At 44.7% G+C, this 17,299-nt stretch overlaps 1 protein-coding gene across 1 annotated transcript in view; it reads left to right on the forward strand.

Moving 5' to 3' along the window:
* The first annotated feature begins 9,153 nt into the window (after window positions 1–9,153).
* Window positions 9,154–17,299, forward strand: part of LOC118394133 (docking protein 4) — a 50,196-nt gene continuing 42,050 nt past the window's right edge. Inside the window, exon 1 of the mRNA XM_052462049.1 lies at window positions 9,154–9,456. The gene's annotated coding sequence lies outside the window, so the exon portion shown is untranslated. The remainder of the gene's footprint in view (window positions 9,457–17,299) is intronic.

The following is a 17,299-nucleotide window of genomic DNA, read 5'->3' on the forward strand; positions in this document are numbered from 1 at the left end:
CTGCTTTTCGACACGAGTGACTGTGGGGTCTGTTTATTTCTTTATCTGTATCTATTTGCAATTGATTCACACCCCCCTCACGGTCCACTGTGTCCCCTCTCTGGCACTCTACAACATCTCTCTAACGCACAGGCTTACATATAGTACATACTGTACTACAAACTCTACCAGGCTACAGATATGACATATTAGCAATTTCATAGTCCTTCAGCTCAGGAATTAAGACTTGCATCAGTGACTTGGACTTGAACTCTACTGAATTGGTGCACAATGTCATAAATTGTTCTGAAAAAGAAGTCATTGCCGAAAGGAGAATATTCCAATTGTGAACGATTCAATTTTTTGAAGAGTTAAATCTGCCATTCCCGGGGTAGTTTAGTTCTTTCACATCAAGCTGCATTGTCATGGCAACATGACATGCAGCTCTGGCTCTGCAACAGAATGAGCTAAAGGAGGAGAGAGAGACCCGACACACCAGTCCACTGATGACTTGACTGATACTCACTTGGGACTCATCCTGTTGAGACTTGACTTGGACTTTGTTAAATGTGACTCATTGACAAGTCGCTCTCACCCAGACACCCACCCTTATAACATAGATCCAAGATCAATCCCTTCTCCAATTCCACATACCATCAACCACTTCAAATCAATGACTCAGTCCTTTCATACAAACAAACAGTCCATGAACTCGTCAAAACAGAAGAACTACAGTGACCCAAGTCTTCTACTCTGCCTACTTAGCAAGCCACCACCATGTTACTGGTGGCTCTGAAAACACACATTACCAAGGCAAGGCTGGCTTTAAACACTTGGCTGATGTTCTCTCTTGCTTCGCCGCAGGTTGTTAATCAGTATTTAAAAAGGGGAGGAGGAGGAAGAGGAGAGACGGAGGAGGAGGAGGGATGGCTTAAGGAATAGCTGGGAGGAGTGGTGGTAGAGTGAAGGCTTTTTGGAGCACTGTCTCTCGTGGGAACGTTCTTCTCCAGAGGTGATTAACTACTGTTGGTCTAGGGAGCCCAAGGGAGATACACACACAGCCAGAGGGAGAGGGGGAGAGATGGAGGGAGGGAGGGAGACGAATAGGGACAGTTAAAGGAGGAAAAGGTGGCGTGTGTGGGAGTAGGAATTGATCATGTGAACAAATATCAGATATACAATACAATATTTTTTAGACTAAATGAGCACTGCACTGTTGGAGTGCACAGTATTAATATCCGACAGTGAGTGCGGAATCGATACTTTTCTCCATTACACTTACAAAACGTTATTCTATAGCCTCCTGAAGAATTAAGGCAGGTCGTTTATGTAAAGCTGTAGCATTTAATGTGACAATATGAAGGGCAAGGGACTGTTTGATTTATAGTTCCAAGGAGAGTCCGCCTCCCATTCCATCCCGAGTCATACTGGAATACTCCTGGACATAAAACATGTAGTATGTGTATTTGACCTGCATTGAAATCCAATATGTATTTTGAAGCATAGAGGTGCGAAAGAGCAGATCTTGAACACTCCAGACACACAGCCCCCTCTGAGCCTTTGCAGGAGCGGTGTGATTGTGAGAGAGGAGAGAGAGGAACGCTCCAGAGTTACAATCAGAGGACATGACATTACATTGCTGCTGTTGTAGGGCCTCGTGCTGATCGGGTGCTTTTGTTCCCGACGGGAGATGAAATAAATCATTATTTTGTGAAAATAGCCTTCCTAATGAGATGGCGGATTTTAATGAGGTCACAAATTGTCTGCCATTTTGGTTTATTATTTTAATCTTGTGTGCGCGTTCAATTTGCTCTTATTTTCCTCTCGGTAGAGTTGGACGTCGGAGGGAGAACACAATGAAGGACTACACGCACACGCACACGCACACGCACGCGCACGCACGCACACACACACACACACACACACACACACACACACACACACACACACACACACACACACACACACACACACACACACACACACACACACACACACACAGGGACATTGCCATATCAGCCGTGTGGTCTGTGGACCGGGCACTGGGTGGGGTATTCTTTGATAGTGTAACAGACAGAAGGATTTCTATAAAATATCTGGGGATGTTGTTTCTGTATTTTGCTGACATGTTTATACTCCACACCAGTCATCAATACAAGTGACATTTGCCCCCGCACACCATACTGCCGAATCAAGGAGCAGCCTTCTCATTATTCCTTAACAATAACATGCATGCAATAACCTGATAAGGTTCCCAGACACAGTGGAGAAAAAAACAAATGACATTATGAGAGAAAGAAAGATTTGCAACCATGGTGTTCTTCTCTATAAAATCAAAACTATGCCTTCTCCCCCCTCTCTGTGTGAAATAAACAGTTGTGTGTTTCACTGCCTGGCTGTAGCTTGGATGTTTAAATTAACATAAACATCACGCACTCAGCCTCTGTCGGGAAAATAGCGTCTTTAACCCCGTAGGGGATGGAGTTGGTGATGGGGTTACGGGGGGGGGCGTGTGATAATGCAGTGGCGTGTGAAATGTGGAGCAGCGAGTCATATTTCTCCCAGACACTCAGCACTAGCTCTCAAATGCTGCCATATGGCCCCGATTAAACTCATTTATGAAAGTCCCCCCCCCCACACACACACTAGATGCTTAGTCTGCTGCTGCGTCTCCAAAGTGTTTGTCCTCTGCACTCAATTAGAAGAGTGTGTGTGTGTGTGTGTGTGTGTGTGTGTGTGTGTGTGTGTGTGTGTGTGTGTGTGTGTGTGTGTGTGTGTGTGTGTGTGTGTGTGTGTGTGTGTGTGTGTGTGTGTGCGTGTGTGCACGCACGTTTTCCTCTTTAAAGGTTACCAGAGGGAGACACATGTACTAGTACCCTGAGGTTGCCTATGATGTTGCTGTTGCTAATATAGATGAAAGAATGGGCCGTCCCACTCACTCTCTTTAAACAGAGCCTGAGCTGTCCTCTCTAGACCACTAGAAGGAGAAGGCAGAACCAGCTGTGGTTCTGTCAGTATCAGACATAGCTGAAGGCTTCCTACAACAGACTGGGATGAAGATTAATGAACACAAACAGAAACAAAATAACGCTTCACATGAGGTACACATCAAGGCCCATTTTAAAGGCTGGTGTGAAAAAGCTTGTTTGCTGGTGGCAAATCAAATCAAATGTTATTAGTCACATGCAACAGGTGTAGACCTTACAGTGAAATGCTTACTAACAAGCCCTAACCAACAATGCAGTACAAATAAGAATAAGAAATAAAAGTAGCAAGTAATTAAAAAGCAGCAGTAAAATAACAATAGTGAGACTATGTACAGGCAGGTACCGGTACAGAGTCAATGTGCGGGGCCACCAATTAGTCGAGGTAATTGAGGTAATATGTACATGTAGGTAGTGTTATTAAAGTGACTATGCATAGATGCTCGATGTTGCCTGTAATCCATTACTTCTGGTTGTGATATGTACGTACAGTCACTGTGGGGACGACGTCGTCGGCACTGTCTGTGTGTTTGTTTTTGTGCTGTTTGTGTGTGTGTGTGTATGTGTGTGTTTGTGTGTGTATGTATGTGTGTGCGTGCACGTGTCTGCCTGCATGCATGCTTGTGTGTGTGAGCAGACAGAGGCCTGTCAGTGCATGCCCTGGTGTCTGTCTTTTGTCCCCTGTCAGCATTATCACAGACGCTTATCAACTAAGCGGCACCAGTCTCTCTCTGGACAGATTCCTTTCTGAACACCCACTCATCCTCCGTCCAACCCCTCCCCAGGCCTCCCCTTCCCTCCCCTGCCTCCGCCAGCGCCACCATGTGATAGCACTCAGGGGCATCTTTTAAAGAACGTAAGCAGAGATGTATTGTGGGAGAACAGATCCATTACAGTACAATGCATTTACGCTGAAGGATGTAAATGTGCATACTCTTTTGTATGCCTAATGACGACATGTCTTTGAAATCTACCTGAGCCTGACTGAGAAGGGTGTTACCCTATAATTATAACAGGGAGGTTGAAATTCTCCATTCTCAATCTCAATGCAAAGTACAGTACCAGTCAAAAGTTTGGACACACTTACTCATTCAAGGGGTTTTCTTTATTAGTACAATTTTCTACATTGTAGAATAATAGTGGACATCAAAACTGTGAAATAATACATATGGAATCATATAGTAACCAAAAAGTGTTAAACAAACCAAAATATACACTGCTCAAAAAAATAAAGGGAACACTTAAACAACACAATGTAACTCCAAGTCAATCACACTTCTGTGAAATCAAACTGTCCACTTAGGAAGAAACACTGATTGACAATAAATTTCACATGCTGTTGTGCAAATGGAATAGACAACAGGTGGAAATTATAGGCAATTAGCAAGACACCCCCAATAAAGGAGTGGTTTTGCAGGTGGTGACCACAGACCACTTCTCAGTTCCTATGCTTCCTGGCTGATGTTTTGGTCACTTTTGAATACTGGCGGTGCTTTCACTCTAGTGGTAGCATGAGACGGAGTCTACAACCCACACAAGTGGCGAGGGTAGTGCAGCTCATTCAGGATGGCACATCAATGCGAGCTCTGGCAAGAAGGTTTGCTGTGTCTGTCAGCGTAGTGTCCAGAGCATGGAGGCGCTACCAGGAGACAGGCCAGTACATCAGGAGACATGGAGGAGGCCGTAGGAGGGCAACAACCCAGCAGCAGGACCGCTACCTCCGCCTTTGTGCAATGAGGCGCAGGAGGAGCACTGCCAGAGCCCTGCAAAATGACCTCCAGCAGGCCACAAATGTGCATGTGTCTGCTCAAATGGTCAGAAACAGACTCCATGAGGGTGGTATGAGGGCCCGAAGTCCACAGGTGGGGGTTGTGCTTACATCCCAACACCGTGCAGGACGTTTGGCATTTGCCAGAGAACACCAAGATTGGCAAATTCGCCACTGGCGCTCTGTGCTCTTCACAGATGAAAGCAGGTTCACACTGAGCACAAGTGACAGACGAGTCTGAAGACGCCGTGGAGAACGTTCTGCTGCCTGCAACATCCTCCAGCATGACCGGTTTGGCGGTGGGTCAGTCATGGTGTGGGGTGGCATTTCTTTGGGGGGCCGCACAGCCCTCCATGTGCTCGCCAGAGGTAGCCTGACTGCCATTAGGTACCGAGATGAGATCCTCAGACCCCTTGTGAGACCATATGCTGGTGGGGTTGGCCCTGGGTTCCTCCTAATGCAAGACAATGCTAGACCTCATGTGGCTGGAGTGTGTCAGCAGTTCCTGCAAGAGGAAGGCATTGATGCTATGGACTGGCCTGCCCGTTCCCCAGACCTAAATCCAATTGAGCACATCTGGGACATCATGTCTCGCTCCATCCACCAACGCCACGTTGCACCACAGACTGTCCAGGAGTTGGCGGATGCTTTAGTCCAGGTCTGGGAGGAGATCCCACAGGAGACCATCCGCCACCTCATCAGGAGCATGCCCAGGCGTTGTAGGGAGGTCATACAGGCACGTGGAGGCCACACACACTACTGAGCCTAATTTTGACTTGTTTTAAGGACATTGCATCAACGTTGGATCAGCCTATAGTCTGGTTTTCCACTTTAATTTTGAGTGTGACTCCAAATCCAGACCTCCATGGGTTGATAAATTTGATTTCCATTGATAATTTTTGTGTGATTTTGTTGTCAGCACATTCAACTATGTAAAGAAAAAAGTATTTAATAAGAATATTTCATTCATTCAGATCTAGGATGTGTTATTTTAGTGTTCCCTTTATTTTTTTGAGCAGTGTATTTTATATTTGAGATTCTTCAAAGTAGCCACCCTTTACCTTGATGACAGCTTTGCACACGCTTGCCATTCTCCCAACCAGCTTCACTTGGAATGCTTTTCAAACAGTCTTGAAGGAGTTCCCACATATGTTGAGCACTTGTTGGCTGCTTTTCCTTCACTCTGCGATCCTACTCATCCCAAACCATCTCAATTGGGTTGAGGTAGGGTGATTGTGGAGGCCAGGTCATCTGATGCAGCATCACTCACCTTCTTGGTCAATTCACCCTTACACAGCCTGGAAGTATGCTGGGTCATTGTCCTGTTGAAAAACAAATGATAGTCCCACTAAGTACAAACCAGATGGGATGGTGTATCGATGTAGAATGCTGTGGTAGCCATGCTGGTTAAGTGTGCCTTGAATTCTAAATAAATCACAGACAGTGTCACCAGCAAAGCACCCCATACCATCACACCTCCTCCTCCATGCTTCACGGTGGGAACCACACATGCGGAGATCATCTGTTCGCGTACTCTGCGTCTCACAAAGGCACAGTAGTTGGAACAAAAAATCTCTAATTTGGACTCATCAGACCAAAGGACAGATTTCCACCGGTCTAATATCCATTGCGCATGTTTCTTGGCCCAAGCAAGTCTCTTCTTCTTATTGGTGTCCTTTAGTAGTGGTTTCTTTGCAGCAATTTGACCATGAAGGCCTGATTCACTCAGTCTCCTCTGTGCAGTTTATGTTGAGATGTGTCTGTTACTTCAACTCTTTGAAGCATTTGAGCTGCAATTTCTGAGGCTGGTAACTCTATTCTTTTTTTTTTACCTGCTTTTCTCCCCAATTGGTAGTAGTTACTGTCTTGCCTCATCGCTGCAACTCCCGTATGGACTCGGGAGAGGCAAAGGTCGAGAGCCATGAGTCCTCCGAAACACAACCCAACCAAGCCACACTGCTTCTTGACACAACACACATCCAACCCAGAAGCCAGCCGCACCAATGTGTCGGAGGAAACACTGTACGCCTAGCGACCTGGTCAGCGTGCACTGCGCCCAGCCCGCCACAGGAGTCACTAGTGCACAATGAGACAATGATATCCCTGCTGGCCAAACCCTCCCTCACCCGGATGACGCTGGGCCAATTGTGGGCCAAACATTTTTTTTTGTTTCTACATGATTCCATGTGTTATTTCATAGTTTTGATGTCTTCATTACTATTCTGCAATGTAGAAACTAGTCCAAATTAAAGAACATCCCTTGAATGAGTAGGTGTGTCCAAACTTTTGGCTGGTACTGTATGTCAGGCTGAAAACAACACACTTGGACTGTTTGATCAAGCAATGTTGCATACATCTATTTTGTTGTTGTTCTGGATGAACAAGCCCTGAGCTCTAATAGGCACGGCGTTGGTAGTTTGGCACAGAAACATGCACATAATACCACTTTTTTTTTGTTCGTGTTGAAATCTTCCCTGACTGCATTTATGCCTCTGAAAATCAATGCAGAGGAGCCACTTAAAACTGTTGAGACACTACTCTAGTAAGAGAAAGCACCATTATGTAAGACACTCAACAGAGCGAGACTAAGAGGTTGAGTCCACAATGTGTTCAAGAGGTCACCAGAGGACACCGTTCAGTGTGTTCGGGACTGGACAGGATGGGTCTGGGGGGGGGGCTGTTTCCTCTGAGTTCGTGAGACTCTGCTGCTTTGTTGCACATCACTTCCTGCGCCTCTCTGTTGTCAGGATGGATGCCAGGCAGGAGGAGGGGGGTTCAAGTTTCCAGTGTCATCACTTTTCTGTTCCGCTCTAACCCTGGTTCCCTTAACACCTACAAAAAGTCAGGAACCCCCTCCTCAAACCAAGCAAACTATTTCTACCCCCCTCTTCCTCCTCCTATTTCCCCGTACCTCTATTACAGGAACAGAACTTTCACAGATAAACTGTGGTCTGACACAGTATGATGCACGGACAAACACAAGTGTTAAATTGCCTGCACCACAAGCCTGGTTGCTTTGTTTAACTGTATGTTCTAGTGAGTCAGATGTTTGTCTTTGACTGGAGAGGTATCATCTATATCTGTTTATCCTTGCTGTCTGTAATGGATATGAATCACCACCATCTTCCTGTGTTTATCAGCACTCTGCTCCTCTCTCATTTGTCTCTGCCTATCTCTACTTTCAGTCTGTCCATCCGACTGCAGCTGTTCAGCTCCAATCACCCCTGTTCAGTCTCCTGCAAGAGACTAGAAAGCCCAGTTCTGTGCAGCTTGACCGTCCTTAGCGTGCATACAAGCATGTGAATCTCTATGGTTTGTTTGGGTGTGCAGCCTACATGTAATTCACCTGAAATATCCTTGCTGCCCACAAAGGACTATGCCTAGTGAAACAGCTCAGGTGTACCTGTCTTGACGACCTGTCAGTATCCTATAATTATTTAGCATTTCTATGATAATATTCTCAGCTGATTCACCAAGAGATTGATTACCCTTCATAGTGACTGATGAGGATCTCCTCGGCTGGTACAGTGCAGTGGAGCATTGCCAGCATGAGCATTTACAGTACAGTAGCAACACCAGCGAGCTGGTCCAACAATAATCCATCACTTCCGTCATAAGTGGTACAGCCCCCCTGGGTCTCCCCGGGTTGACCCCTTTAAAACTTTCTAGTAGTGGGAGTTAAAGGCTGCCGGTCACAATTACACACTAGCGGCGGTCACACCCACATTGTCTTCTGTGATGATATTTGAGTAAGGTTACGACCTGTGATAGATGGTGAAACAGTCAGCCTTTGAACTACATAGGCAGGTAGCCTAGTGGTTAGAGTGTTGGACTAGTAACCGGAAGGTTGCAAGATCGAATCCCTGAGCCAACAAGGTAAACATATTTTGTTCTACCCCTGAGCAAGGCAGTTAACCCACTGTTCCTTGGCTGTGTTGAAAAGAAGAATAATAAGAATAAGAATTTGTTCTTAACTGACTTGCTAAGTAAAATGTAAATAGAGGACTGCTGGTGATATCATTGGTGCATAAAGGCAATGCAAATACATCACTTTTTATATTCGGGTTCATCTCACCACTTTGTGACAGGTAATATTCCGACTTAATATCCTGTAAACTATATGATACATTTGTTGTACTAAATTTGCACAGAGCACACAGCACACACCACGAACTTGGTAGGCCTATATCGAAACACGCAGAGTAGGCTACATGTTAAATATTTGAAGATGCTTAAAATCTTTGCATTTCCGAGAAAGATGTATCAAATATGGTAAAATGCTGCTCTCACTGTGAATGAGTACCCAGTTGGAAAGTATGAATAAATGATATGTGCACAGCTCTTGGAGTTTTACGGTAAAAGGGTGGCTGCTGAAACGTGGCTGGCTGAAATTGTGTCTATTTTGTTTGCAGCTCTGATCCGCTCCGTACAGCCCTATACAGTCATTGGTACAGCTCTGAGCAGCGCCAGCCGGACTGGACAGAAGAGATCGCCGACAGTTATCCGTGCAGAGCGAATCACCTCGGCGCGTTCGTCACAAATAAAAGCACACAGCCAGAAGGCAGCCTATTCTACGTCGATTCATGGAATTATTGTCAGGTGGCGTAGGTTGCATTTATTACCAATTCAGTTCGATAGTTGTGGCTTCCACCCATCCTGCCTGAAGGTCACAAGCGGAGCTGCTCAGCACCGACCGCCGCGCCCCTTCAGGACTTCGTCACCCAGGTAAATGTTTTGGAGCGTTAAATCGATTAACATGGTGTACATTATGTGTATATTGAGCAATTGTTTTGAGGTGCTGCTTTTACTAAGTTGCATTGCTTGCAACATGGATGATATTAGATGATTCTATAATGCTATTTTGTTTTAAAGCCTACCGAAACTAGAAAGTATAGCCTATGTCAGTTTGTTTTAATTATGCATATGGAGGGATTTATTTTGGAAAAGTATACTTGTTATTGTAAATGTATTTGTATTTTTTTATATATATATTTTTTTACCATTATCCATCTCCAATCGCCAATTGTAGACTGCATAAACCCCACATTATTTTGCCTAGGCTACATGTAATAAGACTAACTGAATTGTCCTCTTAGCATAATCAAGATTATATCGCTATTTTTTAACTATTGGCTATATACATTTATAGCATAAATAGTTGACGGGTATGGCTTTGGGCTGATCGTTTATATTCTCTACATCGGATAAGACCTATTGATTGAGAGTGGGCGATTGGCAGTAAGCAATGTCAAAAGAAAACGTGTGCGGAGAGAGAGAGAGAGAGAGAACGAGATATGTCACATGAATATTTTACACACATTATAGGTGTATATTTATATGAAATAATGAGGGGTATTGCATAAATGAAATTAATTTTATAACAGATCTAAATAATTCAGATTGAATTACTGTAGCCTACATGTGAAATTAACTAAATCTTGGGGCCTGTTATAATATTTTGGGGGAAAAATACTTAAAGTAGGCCTATCTAGATTGGTGACATTTAGCAAATTCCACTAAAGGTGTAATAACAACTCAATGTGGAATTGCCTGGCACCTTGTAAATCCCAAGACAATTAGCGTAATTAAATTGAAATAGTACCTTCAGTTGTATTTTGTTTCTTGCAGATCAACGAGCCCAGCTAATGAAACCGTGTCTGCTCTTATCTCGCTGGTCATAAACAAGTCACCCAGAGCGCATAATAAATTAGCTTGATAAATCTGTTCAACAGAATGCAAAATCTCTGGCACGAGTGAGGTCCACAGTGGATGTTTCCTGCAGTAGTAATCTTTGGTAAACCGCTTTGAGATATAGATGACAGTATGAAAACTCATTAACCTGTGGCCGGAAAATCAAACGATTCTCTTTCGATTGTTCTATAGGCGTAGTGGGTGTAAACATTGTATTGCGACTGCGTGTGGCGCTAATGAACAATGATCATTATAGGAAAATAGAAATCATGCAGTATATTTCTATGAGAAGCTGTGGAGATGAGAGGCAACATGTCAGACATGGCCTCGTCAAATGGCCTTGCAGAGTTGACTTGCGTCCTATGCGAGGTTCCAGGGACCGTGCCTTGTCTCTGTGCGCACACAGCTGTTTGTTGTAACACACACAGCGGGCCGCTGTCGGGGTTTGTTTGCATCATAGCTGAACTCCCGCAGGGAGAGTGATTATTGATGTGTTATGCATGATGCGGAGACGTGATTATATTACCATTTTTGTATATCCTACTGTACTGCTTATGATTTGTTTGTGTGCGCGTGTGTGCATGTGTGCGTGGCTCAGCTGTCAGGTATAGAGACAGACTGTTTTTTTCCAACGCTAACCCGGTGTGACCCCAGCTCTATTGGAACCACACTAAATAATAGGTCGATTTAGAGAAGATCGACAATGAGGAGAGAATTCAAGGCAATTCACCGTAAGCAGCGCTGCCGCAGAGACAAAGAGCACTTTCTCTCCCGGCTCCCTTACACTGAATGATTCTAGCCAATTCCAGGCCTTGGCTGCCTGGCACAAATTGCATGCCAACCGGCGATGTCTTCAAGTGGGCGTCAATACTTTGTCCCGCTCTAAAAAAAAACGAGGAGGGATGATAGGCAGGCCAGTGGATATAACACTACGTTAGCCTATAGCCTCACCCACACCCCCACCAATATCTCCTCCCTGCCATACTGAACAGTGTGAGGACGGTACGAATACGGCAGTCGCGAATCTTCTTTGGATACATCTATGACTGTGGACCTGCCTACATTCACTCTTTCACTCAGGGTTCTCAACGACTGTGGAATGGACAGGTCCGTGTTCATTGATTCATGTAACCGCAACCCTTCACATGATATGGTCTCTCTGACTCACCTCCCTCTCTCTTTCTGTCTCTCTCTGCCGGCGCTACCATCATGGGCCGCTCGTTGGTGTTTAACAGAGCTGGGTGTGTGTATATTAGAGTATGGCAGGTCCAGGGTCAGTGGTTCAGGGGGTTATTTTACATTGACGTCTGCGGTACTTTACGGTGAAATGTCATCACTTTGTTTCCTACTGTCTGCTGTTATTACAGACAGTCAAACATGCAAATAAAATCAGACAGTGTGGGCTCTGGGTATAGCCAGTTAGCTCCCTCTGAACACACACACACACACACGCACACACACACACACACACACACACACACACACACACACACACACACACACACACACACACACACACACACACACACACACACACACACACACACACACACACACACACACACACACACACACACACACACACACACACACACACACACACACACACACACACACACACACACACACACACAGACTGGATTGGGTTCTGGGAGATTGCAGGAATAAGAAGGAGGCACATCTGTGCTGTCCTCCCACTCCAACGGTCCATGTTTGCCTCCCCTGGTCTTTTGGCAGAGGTGGTCATGTTGTGTGTCTGTGTTGGTGTGTATGCTGGCAGAGATGGCTTAGTAGGGTTTAGTAGCGTTCTGTATGATCAATATGCTCCTGTCTTACTGTGAAATTATTCAGAAAGGGCAATGTGGAGCCAAACTGCTGCTGTTGCTATGGGGGAAGAAGGGTACTCAGTTTCCATCAAGGGAAACAATGACTTGTGTGTCAATGTCACTAGGGCCTGTGCTGTTTTCTGGGCGCTTTGGGCTGCTTTTTATCCACATACATTATCTGTGTAATATGTTTGTGTGGACATGCGTGTGGGTATGAAAGAAAAAGGTATTGTCTTTTTCTGTTCCTCTTTGTGTTGTTTTGGAAATATCTATGTGGGTGTGAGAGAGAGAGAATTTACTGTAAAGGACCACATAAATCATTCAGAGCGATGTGCTGTGCAATGAGGGCGGTGCAAGAGCTAAGATATGTGTTTTACATGTAGGTTAGAGTGCATGGCATACTATTTTAAAAAAACAACAACAACATAATTTCACCTTTATTTAACCAGGTAGGCCAGTTGAGAACAAGTTCTCATTTACAACTGTGACCTGGACAAGATAAAGCAAAGCAGTGTGACACAAACAACAACACAGAGTTACACATGGAATAAACACACGTACAGCCAATAACACAATAGAAAAGTATATATACAGTGTGTGCAAATGAGGTAAGATAAGGGAGATAAGGCAATAAATAGCCCATAGTGGCAAAATAATTACAATTTAGCAATTAAACACTGGAGTGATAGATGTGCAGAAGATGCATGTGCAAGTAGAGATACTGGGGTGCAAAGGACCAAAAAAATAAATAACAGTATGGGGATGAGGTAGTTGGATGGGCTGTTTACAGATGGGATATGTACAGGTGCAGTGATCTGTGAGCTGCTCGAACAGCTGTGCTTAAAGTTAGAGAGGGAGATATGAGTCTCCAGCTTCAGTGATTTTTGCAATTTGTTCCAGTCATTGGCAGCAGAGAACTGGAAGGAAAGGCGGCCAAATGAGGAATTGGCTTTGGGGGTGACCGGTGAAATATACCTGCTGGAGCGCGTGCTACGGGTGGGTGTTGCTACGGTGACCAGTGAGCTGAGATAAGGGGGGGCTTTACCTAGCAAAGACTTATAGATGACCTGGAGCCAGTGGGTTTGGCGACAAATATGAAGTGAGGGCCAGCCAACGAGAGTGTACAGTGGTGGGTACTATATGGGGCTTTGGTGACAAAATGGATGGCACTGTGATAGACTGCATCCAATTTGCTGAGTAGAGTGTTGGAGGCTATTTTGTAAATGACATCTCCGAAGTTAAGGATAGGTAGGATAGTCAGATTTACGAGGGTATGTTTGGCAGCATGAGTGAAGGAGGCTTTGTTGCGAAATAGGAAGCCGATTTCTAGATTTAATTTTCGATTGGAGATGCTTAATGTGAGTCTGGAAGGAGACTTTACAATCTAACCAGACACCTAGGTATCTGTAGTTGTCCACATATTCTAAGTCATAACCGTCCAGAGTAGTGATGCTGGACGGGCGGGCAGGTCCTGGCAGCAATTGGTTGAAGAGCATGCATTTAGTTTTACTTGCATTTAAGAGCAGTTGGAGGCCACGGAAGGAGTGTTGTATGGCATTGAAGCTCGTATGGAGGTTAGTTAACACAGTGTCCAAAGAAGGGCCATAAGTTTACAGAATGGTATCGTCTGCGTAGAGGTGGATCATAGAATCACCAGCAGCAAGAGTGACATCATTGATGTATACAGAGAAAAGAGTCGGCCCGAGAATGTAACCCTGTGGCACCCCCATAGAGACTCCCAGAGGTCCGGACAACAGGCCCTCCAATTTGACACACTGAACTCTATCTGAGAAGTAGTTAGTGAACCAGGCGAGGTAGTCATTTGAGAAACCAAGGCTGTTGAGTCTGCCTATAAGAATGTGGTGATTGACAGAGTCGAAAGCCTTGGCCAGGTCGATGAATACAGCTGCAACGTATTGTCTCTTATCGATGGCGGTTATGATATCTGGAACAGTTTGGTTCTAGAGTGTTTTCCCCTTTGAAGAGGGGGATGACCGTGGCAGCTTTCCAATCTTTGGGGATCTCAGACGATACGAAAGAGAAACAGGGGAGTGTACTCTATGTGTGGCAGTAACCAGCACCTGGAGACAAACAGAGGGAGATGGATGGAGGTTGAGAACGATGGGGATGCATAGAGTAGGATGATAGATGGGTGGAGGTTGAGAACGATGGGGATGCATAGAGTAGGATGATAGATGGGTGGAGGTTGAGAACGATGGGGATGCATAGAGTAGGATGATAGATGGATGCGGATAATTGTTTTGCCATAAAGTGCCCCCTTCCCCTTCCTGATATGAAAGTAATCTGTTTGAATACAACACCCCTTCACCCCCAATATGAGCTACCATACCAACCCTTTCACATGCATGCACAGATATGATCAACATTAAAATAGACTGCCAGCCACTTGAGGACGGACATACAGAGATATACTGTAGACTGACCGACAGTGTTTGTGCAGTATGTTTCCAGTGGAGACTAGCTGACTTGCTGTTCACTGTTGCTGCTGCTGCTGCATCTGGGGACTGGGGCTGGGAGAGAGCAGGGCATTGTGGGAGTAGTCTGGTTCTGGTTGGTTGGCTCTGGCTCAGTCTCCAGCAGGCAGCCAGGGCCCAGCCCCACTCTGACAGCAGAAAGAGAGAGAGAGTGAGGGAAGGAGAAAGAGAGGGCCTGTAATTAGCACCAGGGGCTGGCTGCCACATTCCACGTCTGTAAATTACAGAGTGTAGTGGCCTGCCTACCTGCCTGCCTGCCTGTCTGTTTGCTGAGCCGATAAGAGTGTCCAGCTCTCTGCCATAGGACCCTGTCTTTCCCTTTTCTGCCCTCGACTAGCTGAGCCTATCCAGACCCCCCCATCTCTCTCTCTCTCTCTCTCTCTCTTTAATTTCAATTCAATTTTAGGGGCTTTATTGGCATGGGAAACATCTCTCTCTCTCAGTTCAATTCAATTCAAGGGGCTTTATTGGCATGGGAAACGTGTTAACATTGCCAAAGCAAGTGAGGTAGATAATATACAAAAGTGAAATAAACAATACAAATGAACAGTAAACATTTAACATACAGCAGTTTCAAAATAATAAAGACATTACAAATGCCATTTTATCTATTTATACAGTGTTGTAAGAATGTACAAATGGTTCAAGTACACAAGGGAAAATAAATAAGCATAAATATGGGTTGTATTTACAATGGTGTTTGTTCTCCACTGGTTGACATTTTCTTGTGGCAACAGGTCACAAATCTTGCTGCTGTGATGGCACACTGTGGTATTTCACCCAGTAGATATGGGAGTTTTTCAAAATAGGGTTTGTTTTCGAATTCTTTGTGGATCTGTGTAATCTGAGGGAAATATGTGTCTCTAATATGGTCATACATTGGGCAGGAGGTTAGGAAGTGCAGCTCAGTTTCCACCTCATTTTGTGGGCAGTGTGCACATAGCCTGTCTTCTCTTGAGAGCCATGTCTGCCTACGGCGGTCTTTCTCAATAGCAAGGCTATGTTCACTGAGTTTGTACATAGTCAAAGCTTTCCTTAAGTTTAGGTCAGACACAGTGGTCAGGTATTCTGCTACTGTGTACTCTCTGTTTAGGGCCAAATAGCATTCTAGTTTTCTCAGTTTTTTGGTTCACTCTTTCCAATGTGTCAAGTAATTATCTTTTTTGTTTTCTCATGATTTGCTTGGGTCTAATTATGCTGCTGTCCTGGGGCTCTGTAGGGTGTGTTTGTGTTTGTGAACAGAGCCCCAGGACCAGCTTGCTTAGGAGACTCTTCTCCAGGTTCATCTCTCTGTAGGTGATGGCTTTGTTATGGAAGGTTTGGGAATTGCTTCCTTTTAGCTGGTTGTAGAATTTAACGTCTCTTCTCTGGATATTGATAATTAGTGGGTATCGGCCTAATTCTGCTCTGCATGCATTATTTGGTGTTCTACGTTGTACACGGAGGATAGTTTTGCAGAATTCTGCATGCAGAGTCTCAATTTGGGGTTTGTCCCATTTTGTGAAATCTCAGACCTCACAACCATAAAGGGCAATGGGCTCTATGACTGATTCAAATATTTTTAGCCAGATCCTAATTGGTATGTTGAATTTTATGTTCCTTTTGATGGCATAAAATGCCCTTCTTGCCTTGTATCTCAGATCGTTCACAGCTTTGTGGAAGTTACCTGTGGCGCTGATGTTTAGGCCAAGGTATGTATACTTTTTTATGTGCTCTAGGGCAATGGTGTCTAGATGTAATTTGTATTTGTGGTCCTGGTGACTGGACCTTTTTTGGAACACCATTATTTTGGTCTTACTGAGATTTACTGTCAGGGCCCAGGTCTGGCAGAATCTGTGCATAATATCTAGGTGCTGCTGTAGGCCCTCCTTGGTTGGTGACAGAAGCACCAGATCATCAGCAAACAGTAGACATTTGACTTCAGATTATAGTATGGTGAGGCCGGGTGCTGCAGACTTTTCTAGTGCCCGCGCCAATTCGTTGATATATATATGTTTTAGAGGACGGGGCTTAAGCTGCATCCCTGTCTTACCCCACGGCTCTGTGGGAAGAAATGTGTGTGTTTTTTGCCTATTTTAACCGCACACTTGTTGTTTTTGTACATGGATTTTATAATGTTGCGTGTATTACCCCCAACACCACTTTCCATCAATTTGTATAGCAGACCCTCATGTCAAATTGAGTCAAAGGCTTTTTTGAAATCAACAAAGCATGAGAAGACTTTGCCTTTGTTTTGGTTTTTTGGTTGTCAGTTAGGGTGTGCAGGGTGAATAGATGGTCTGTTGTACGGTAATTTGGTAAAAAGCCAATTTGACATTTGCTCAGTACATTGTTTTCATTGAGGAAATGTACGAGTCTGCTGTTAATGATAATGCGATGGTTTTCCCAAGGTTGCTGTTGACACATATCCCACGGTAGTTATTGGGGTCAAATCTGTCTCCACTTTTGTGGATTGGGGTGATCAGTCCTTGGTTCCAGATATTGGGGAAGATGCCAGAGCTAAGGATGATGTTAAAGAGTTTTAGTATAGCCAATTGGAATTTGTTGTCTGTATAT

This window comes from Oncorhynchus keta, chromosome 14 (genome assembly GCF_023373465.1).
Source record: "Oncorhynchus keta strain PuntledgeMale-10-30-2019 chromosome 14, Oket_V2, whole genome shotgun sequence".
Lineage (NCBI taxonomy): Eukaryota > Metazoa > Chordata > Actinopteri > Salmoniformes > Salmonidae > Oncorhynchus > Oncorhynchus keta.